Here is an 8,519-nt window from a genome sequence, read left to right as displayed (position 1 = left end):
ACCCTGGGTATTGTATATATGTTTGTCTGAATTAGGGAAGGGAAGGGAAACATCAAAATGGTGAGACAAAGAGTAAAAGGTGAACCAATGCAACAGCGATACTTACAAGACAATATGTTATAAACTAACTGTAGCACTCAGGGGGGGAAGGGTTGGGGAAGAGGGAAGGTGGGAGAAAAAGGAGGGAGGAGGTAACAAGTTTGGCAAGAAACGTACTCACTCACTACCTTACGTATGTAACTATAATCCCTCTCTACATCACCTTGACAATTAAAAAAATTAAAAATAATAAAAAGTAAAAGTAAAGATGTGGACTGAAAACTCTAAAACCATAAAGCCAAAAAAATGTTTCCTTAAGTTGATGTTTCTCTGGTATTTTTCTCACAGCAATCTAGAAGTGACTAACACCATTATTTCAGACAGAATATTTATCCTCTTTCAGACTCCGTTTTCCTTTTTTTAAATGGGTGTTAATGATGATGATGATGATGGTGGTGGTGGTGAGCAGGAGGAGGAGGATACAATCAAACCCCATGTGATATTGAGAACTGAATAAGGGTAGCCAAAAAGTGTGGCACCTAGTAGATGCTAAATAAAATTAATTAAGGCTTCTACCATGAAATCTCCTTTCTCCTGACCCCCTTTTCTAAGTTGATGGCACCTCTGTTCTGGTAATGAGGTTTGAACTACAAGAATTTTTACACTTTCCTTCTTTTTCTCTCTACAGTCAGCCACCAGTTGGCCTGTGTCTCCTTGCTGAAGTCTCTGCATCTCTTCTCTTCTGGTCCATATTACCACTTGAACATTGCCCCTTGTTGAACATTAGCCATGGGTTTCTTTTTCATTTCTTTTCTTTTTTGCCAGTCCTGGGGCTTGAACTCAGGGCCTGGGCACTGTCCCTGGCTTCTTTTTGTTCTAGGCTAGCACTCTACCACTTGAGCCACAGTGCCACTTCTGGCTTTTTCTATATATGTGGTGCTGAGGAATCGAACCCAGGGCTTCATGTATGAGAGGCAAGCACTCTACCACTAGGCCATATTCCCAGCCACTCGCCACGGGTTTTCTTTCATGTCTGTATAATAACAGCAGAGAGTTGGCACTGTTGTTTCGTGTGCTTTACCCAAGGGAAACTATCTAAGTTCTACTTGTTATTCCAAGTACATATACGCTTCAGACAGTTGCCCTCCTATAACACTGTAATGTAGCTGAAAGAGTCCTATCACCTACCTAGTGTTTTTGCTGTACCTTCTCTATATTTGGATACATTTAGGTATGCAGACACCATCGTGCTTATAATTATCCACAGTCTTCAGTATAGTAATGTGCTGTTCAGGTTTCTAGCCTGGGCGGGGTAGTCTAGACGGTATAGACTAGCTGTATGGTAGAACATCCCATCTAGGTTTGTGTAAGGACTGAATGATGCTTGGACAGTGACCTTGAAGAGTGTCATGTGAGTGATGTATACTGGGTGGCTTATAAACAACAGAAATGTATTTTTCACAGTTCTGGATCAGACTGCTAGCATGATGAGGCTCTGGTGATGGCATGGTGAGGCTCTGGTGACGGCCCTCTGACCTTTGCCAGGCTGCTGCCGTTGATTTCTTATTTCCTCACATGACAAATGAAAGAGAGAAGAGATAGCACTAATCTCACTGATGCGGGTCCCATCCTCAGGACGTTGTTACCCTCCAAAGTTCCCATCTCCAAATAGTATCACATTGAAGGCTAGAAATGTATTTTCTCTGACTCAGCTCTAAAGGGAAATAGCAGTATCTTTGCTCCCTTGGCAAGCTGTTTACCAGCCCCCCAGCTCTAAGAGAGCTGGTATGGGTGGCTTATGCCTAAAATTCTAGGAGCTTGGTTCCAAGGCAGCCAGAGAAGAAAATTCCCTGAGACATCATCTCCCCCCCCCCCCAAAAAAAAACCCAGCAAAAATCCAGGCTATCAGCACCAGCCAAACAAGCCAAGCAAGCAGGAGACCCTAGTACCAAACAAACCAAAACAAAAACCTTTCCAAGAATTAAGTACACCTATAGCTGCCAAATAGAGACACACATACACAGTTGAATATATCATTTGAAAATCCACAGTGGACATGGGGATACCCACCTATAATTCTGGAACTCGGGAGGCTGAGGCAAAAGGATTAAAAGTTTGAAGATAGCCTGGGCTACGAAGAAAGTTCCAGACCAGCATAGGTGGTATAGTGAAACCCTATCTCAAAAGATAAAAATAAAGCTGGACAGAGTTGTTCATTGCATGTCTTTCATCCAATCCATGTCAGAAAGCATAAATAGAAAGTTTACTGTCCAGTCTGGTCTAGATAAAACATAGGACTTTATCTCAAAAATAACCAGAGCAAAAATGGCCTTGAGGTGTTAGAAGACTCAAGTGGTAGAGTTCCTGCCTGGCAAGTGTGAAGCCCCGAGTTCAAACCCCAGTGCCACCCAAAAGAAAAGAACACAATATAATATAATATGATATAATAAGAATATAATATGATAATAAAATAAAGTCATAAATTAAAAACATAAAATCCAGCCTCTCTCAGCTTGATTTTCTGAGATAATATTCTGATCCACTGTGTTATAGCAACTCATTCCCAGTTTCCATTTTAAAATAGGGACAATCATTTTTAGTACATTGCAGAGGGTTTATATAAAATATTTAACAAGGTAAAATACATAAAGTGGTAAGAAAAATGCATGGAATAGTGTACATACTTCATATGCACCTGCATCAAAAGGGAACGCATCCGTACCATCTGCTTCTTGCCTGAGCAATGACTTATCATGAAGACTTAGACAAATAGATTCTCAAAACTCAGGCTGATTCATCTCACAGCGCCAGCATCCTTCTGAATAAATTCAGGAGATGATGCAATTGACAGTAAGGGAACCTTAGAATATCAATAGAAAAAAATACGATAAAAATCAAATCTGTAAAGCCATTTAGAATAATAATGTTATCTTCCCTGCACCCCCCCCCCCAGCTAGATATTAGTGTGTGATCTTACAGAGACTGATGCTTTTGGATAGTAAATAAGCAGTAACTAGTCAAGGATTATGAGATGTAATCTAGTCCAGAATTCATTTAAACTGAAATCAGCATTTTGATGAGATGCTATGTAGGCATGGCCACTCTGCCACTTGAAGGGGGAGAAGGTGATTGTGGGTGGAGATTTTCATGGATACCCTTGAGTGTATCCCATGTCCTACTGGGAAAAAACAAACAAACAGACTGTGTCCTCCATTCTTGGACAAGTGAGCCCACTGGGCAATATTGGTTAGCCTTACTGTGCTACAAGCAGTCAGGCAGTATAGCAGCAGCTGCTGAAGCCTTATGATAGATGCAGAACCTATATACTCCCTAGACTAAATCAGAGCCTGCATTTTAACAAAAGTTCTGGTGACTAGTGTTCCCATCAGTCTGGGCAGCAATGTTCTACAGTGTAAAGGGATAGTAAGAGTAGAAGGAACACTTCAGTAAGGTTACATGGCATTTGTTAGGATTCTGGCTCCACAGCGAGGGAGAATGGAGTTTGGATTTGTAAGGTGAGAGAGACAAGGTTCTGTATCTAGAACTCCTATTGAGAATGAAGCTTTAACATTTCAAATCAATTCATTGCACAGATGTGCCCTCGTTCTAAACACAGACACTCTACTGCAACCGATAGTCATTGGCCAGATGGGAAAGAACATTTCTATCTTTTCCTGTAGGAGAAGTTCAGTGGTGGACATACTGTTGTATGGTAGATCCAGTCGTGAGAACAGAGAAGCCACCATTTAAAGGGCTCAATTTTGGACTCTTTATTGGAGCACCAGCAGGAGGCAGGGGGACTCCAGGCACAAAGCCCTAGCGCCTTGAATACAACCAACATACAGCTTATCAATTCCCCAAAGCACACAAGGTACATGGAACTAATCTTAAAGTAGAAAGCAAATCAGATGTGAACACAATCAAACCAAATATAAAACCTGTGAACACTCAAACCTAACAAAGATATTAAATAGAAGCCAAATGAAATCAAATGTGGCTACAATCAAGGGAAATCAAGAACCAATCATCGTAGGGAAGGAAGACTTTTCTGGAACCCGCCAACTCAAAGAGTGTCCTTTACCACCAAGGACCATTGCCCAGACCCAGTCTCCTTTCTTCAATACCAACCCTGGCTAGGTTGTAGACAGAACATGATAAAGACGGCTAGCCATAATGATTGCAGAGGGAGGCGAGGGTAGCCCTGTCAAGAGTCATGTACAAAAATACTGCCCATTCAAAGACTTCTTAAGTCACCATACTGAAGACTTACCTTGGCTCTGTTAGAAATGACAGGGTTTCAGGTAACTGTCATCTGCCTACTGTGAAATGCAGAATGTTTGGGCCAACAAAGGAACTAACACTAACATTTCCACCTAATGCAATAGGACTAGCCTGCCTTGAAGCCTGAATTGTTTCTGGTTGGGGGTCCAATTGCATTTTAAGTAAAATACAGGAAGCTCAGTTAGATTTGAATTCAGACATACAGTACTGTAGTATAAGTACATCCCATGCAGTACTTAGAACCTAAGTTTTATCTAGCAGTCAGAATCCAGCCAATGAGGCTACCTATAAGAGGCAGTACATACTGTATCCAAGGCAAAGTATGTCCCTCCCACCCTCCTTCCTGACGACCTGTATCTCTAGTAGGAGGATTATATGCATAGCTTATATTTGTGAACCAACCTCAGAGATTTTCAATCCTGTTTTTCTGGGTTTTACAAAGATGAAGTGACTTGCCTAGGGCAACAGGGCAGGTTCTTCTAGATCTACTTTCCCTCTGATGAGTCATCTGGAATAATATAACCCTGGACCTCAAAGTACTAAATTTGATGCAGAAGCTGTTCTTATAAATAGTCTAAAAAGAAATAGGAAGAGGAAAGTCACAAACAAAACACAAATGACAAGTACTAAAAGTAGGCATTGACTATGGGGCTAAATATACTGAACTATTTCAGATATGGCTTTTGAGACTGTCATAGAGTTGAAGAGCACAAACTTTTCCTGCTGACTTTGAAGTTGTGAAATACATTTGGGATTTTGTTGATTATTGAAAAGTGTGGTATTAATTAAATTAATCCAAATGCATCATTAACTCTCCCTGTACAAGAGACATAGGGGAGTTATAATTACAAAAATACCTTTTGTATTTTTTTCTTGTCTGTTTGTTTGATTATTTTGTTTAGTTTTGTCTCTCTTGTATTCCCTTCCTGTGGCTGTACCCCAGCTACCATTACATCCCATCCAAATACCCTGGATACTGTTTACACAGGTATTAGAACTGGGGAAGGGAAAGGGAAATTGAGAGACAAAGGACAAAAAGACAAACCATTCCAAAAGCAATACGTACAAAACCATTTGGTATAAATCAAGTGTACAACTCTTCCGGGGAGAGGGTAAGGGGGAGAGGAGAAGTGGGGGAAAAATGAGGACGGAGGTAACAAGTCGAACAAGAAATGTACTCACGAATTTGCATGTCATCCTTGCGCAGGGGCCATGCTAATCTTCTCTGTATTGTTCCAATTTTAGTATATGTGCTGCTGCTCCATGTTATGGAAACGATTGTTATACCACAGTTGTAACTACTTTCAACGTGCCATATGTAACTGTAGCCTCTATAATTGATGATATTCCTGTATCTCCTTCCTGTGATTGTATCTACACTATCTCTGTATCTTATCTGAGTATATTGGAAACCGGGTATACTGGTATTAGAACTAGGAAATTGGAAGGGAATACCAAAATTGAGAGACACAGGGTAAAAAAAGACAAACAACTACAAAAGCAATACTTACAAACTGTTTGGTGAAAATGAACTGAACAACTGAACAACTCATGGTGGGGGGAAAGGAAAGGGGGAGGGGGGAGTGGGGAATGAGGAACGAGGTAACAAACAGTACAAGAATCGTATCCAATGCTTAATATATGAAACTGTAACCTCTCTGTAATTGAGTTTGATAATAAAAATATATATTTAAAAAAAGAAATGTACTCACTGCCCTACATATGAATTTGTAACCCCTCTATACCACACTTAGACAATAAAGAAAAAATATTTTTAAAAAAAAGAAGAAAAAGAAAAGCTTAAAAAAATCCCTCAAAAATTTAAACTTGAACTTAGCATATGATTCAGCAGATTTCACTATGTGTGTGTATGTATGTGTGTGTATAAAATAAACGAAAATATGGCTATACAAAAACTAAAAAAAAAAAAATGCTACTGATCAAAAAATCTGTGTAAGTACTGGTATCCTATGAAGTCTATAAGAGAAAAATGTAGCTAAAAGTGAGCCCCAAGATTCCAGGAAGTGATTTACAAAATCAATTCTGAATATATGCAAATCAGCTCAAGAACATAACAGGAGTTGTCTACTGAAATTCCAACATTTCAGTAGATGGCCAGTAAATGGTGACAGAGAATTCACAAGTAAAATAACATCTGTAGAATAACAAAGTTGGGCTTTATAAGAGAAATTAATACAGGGTTACTGCTGGAGGTATGATTCAAATGCTAGAGCACCTTCCTAGCAAGCACAAGGCCTGAAATTCACATCCCAGTATCACCAAAAGCTGGTTCACTGAATCAGATGAAAAACATTTGCAACTTAAGGACTCTATTTTCTGGTAATTTTTGCTTGCAAGGAGTATAAATGAGAGGAGAAAATGTAGTACTCTTGATAGATACTTAAAAGTGATACGTAAATCTTGTTTGCTTCTGTTGTGGCAGTAGAAGAAGAAGAAATGTATTTCTCTCTAAATATTAAAAGGTTGGATGCTGTGACTGTCAGAGAAGCATCACACGACCCATCTTCATAAATAGCTGTACTTTAGTGAATGTCATCTTGGTACTCTCCCTCAGGGCTTCTCATTTTGTACTCTTTCTAACACTCACTTTGGGCCTGATGGGTAGGAATGAACTTAATCAACAGAAGCAAAGCCAAATCTCTCATCTTTAAAATAGAGACATTATACAAATCATCAGCCATGTAGAAAACACTCCACAAAGAATCTCCAATTGTTGTGGGTAAAGCCTTACAAAGATATTTCTGGAACTACTCAGCATAGAGGAAGTCCTTTCAACAGGCAATGGTGTTTGTCCTGGTGCCATGAGTCCATCTGTAATTGAACCAGGATAGCAGCTCTTGGGTTATGAAGATGGAGCCAATGAAGACCCTGTATTTGGCAGTTATGGAATTTATTAAACCTGGTGTGGTAGTACACACCTGTAATTCCAACACACTGGGCCTGAGGCAGGAGGGTTTTGAACTAAAGATTACATAAGTCTATACAGAAAGACTATTTCTAAGGAAAGAAAGAAATGTATTAAGAACATTCTACCAAATAACCAAGTGGGATTCATGTTGAAACACAGAACCATGGTGTTTTTTTGCATTTTTATGTCTCTATATTTGAAAATAATGAAATCCTGACAAAATAGTCTGAACTCAGTGAGACCCTGATGGCAACTTCATTGTAAAAGTACAGCTGTGAGTTTCTTCCTAATTGCCTTCACAGAGGGCTACTGCATGCAAGTAAATTTAGATTGAGCTTATAAGAAAGACCCAAGGTCAAAGATTTTAATAACTGCTTTGTAGGAGACACTCCTAAGAGAATGGAGAAAAATATGAGAAAGTACAGGAATTCACAGAGTAAAAAAATGAGAAAATAAGCCCAGTTCTTGACTCCACGGCTGCTAAGCAATGCTTGAAATGTGTACTGTTCTGAAAAAACAAGAAGCATTGAGGGCAAGGCTCTTACAACCACAATAGGTTTAAACAGAACAGATCTTCCTTTGAAAGACCCCTTGCCGACAAGAGTAACTTGTATGTGGGAAACTAAAGCACTTTGAAAACCCTGGAGATGACACGAGCTCCTTGATCATCATCCATTTTACAAAACAAGAAAGGAATTTTCCCCAAACCTAGTTATAAATCTCTTTAAAATATGATGTTAGATATAGTACTTCACTTGAAAAATGCTCAGATTTTCTATTTATTTTATGCTTGCAGGGACACCAATTCTCACCACAAATTACAAAACTGGTAGAAAACAACCTATTATCTACTAAATTATGTAATACGTTACAAAATGAGAGTGGATTTGAGCTTGGCTATATCTGGGCTCTCAAACACCCGATAAAAGCCAGTAGAAGCCAATCAAATATTTTGATGAGAAAGAAAGCCCTGCTATTGATAGCATTATGTTGGTTGTACATACCTGAATGTGCATGTGTTTCAGTATTAAAGGCAAGACTATAGGAGGAAGGTTCCACTAAATCAACCTACACTATTAGAAATATATGTCATACAGAAACATATTTATACACAGGCACATAGCTTTGAAGGTCTTGCAGGACAGAACATTATGTTTTTAAGTAGTCATGTAAAATGAAAATTACATAAACCTCCAGATGTGCTCTTGAGTTTCTCCCTTTATCACATTTCTTCCCTAAAATCAGAAGCCTAGGAAAGCCCCCAAGATTC

At 39.1% G+C, this 8,519-nt stretch overlaps 1 pseudogene; it reads right to left on the bottom strand.

Annotated features, from left to right (window-relative positions):
- Positions 1-5,484: 5,484 nt before the first annotated feature.
- Positions 5,485-5,582, bottom strand: LOC125351002 (annotated as a pseudogene).
- Between the last annotated feature and the right edge of the window lie 2,937 nt (positions 5,583-8,519).

Source organism: Perognathus longimembris, chromosome 4 (assembly GCF_023159225.1).
Source record: "Perognathus longimembris pacificus isolate PPM17 chromosome 4, ASM2315922v1, whole genome shotgun sequence".
Classification (NCBI taxonomy): Eukaryota; Metazoa; Chordata; class Mammalia; order Rodentia; family Heteromyidae; genus Perognathus; species Perognathus longimembris.
The sequence above is the reverse complement of the archived record's forward strand: the minus strand, read 5'-3'. Positions and strand labels throughout refer to the sequence as shown.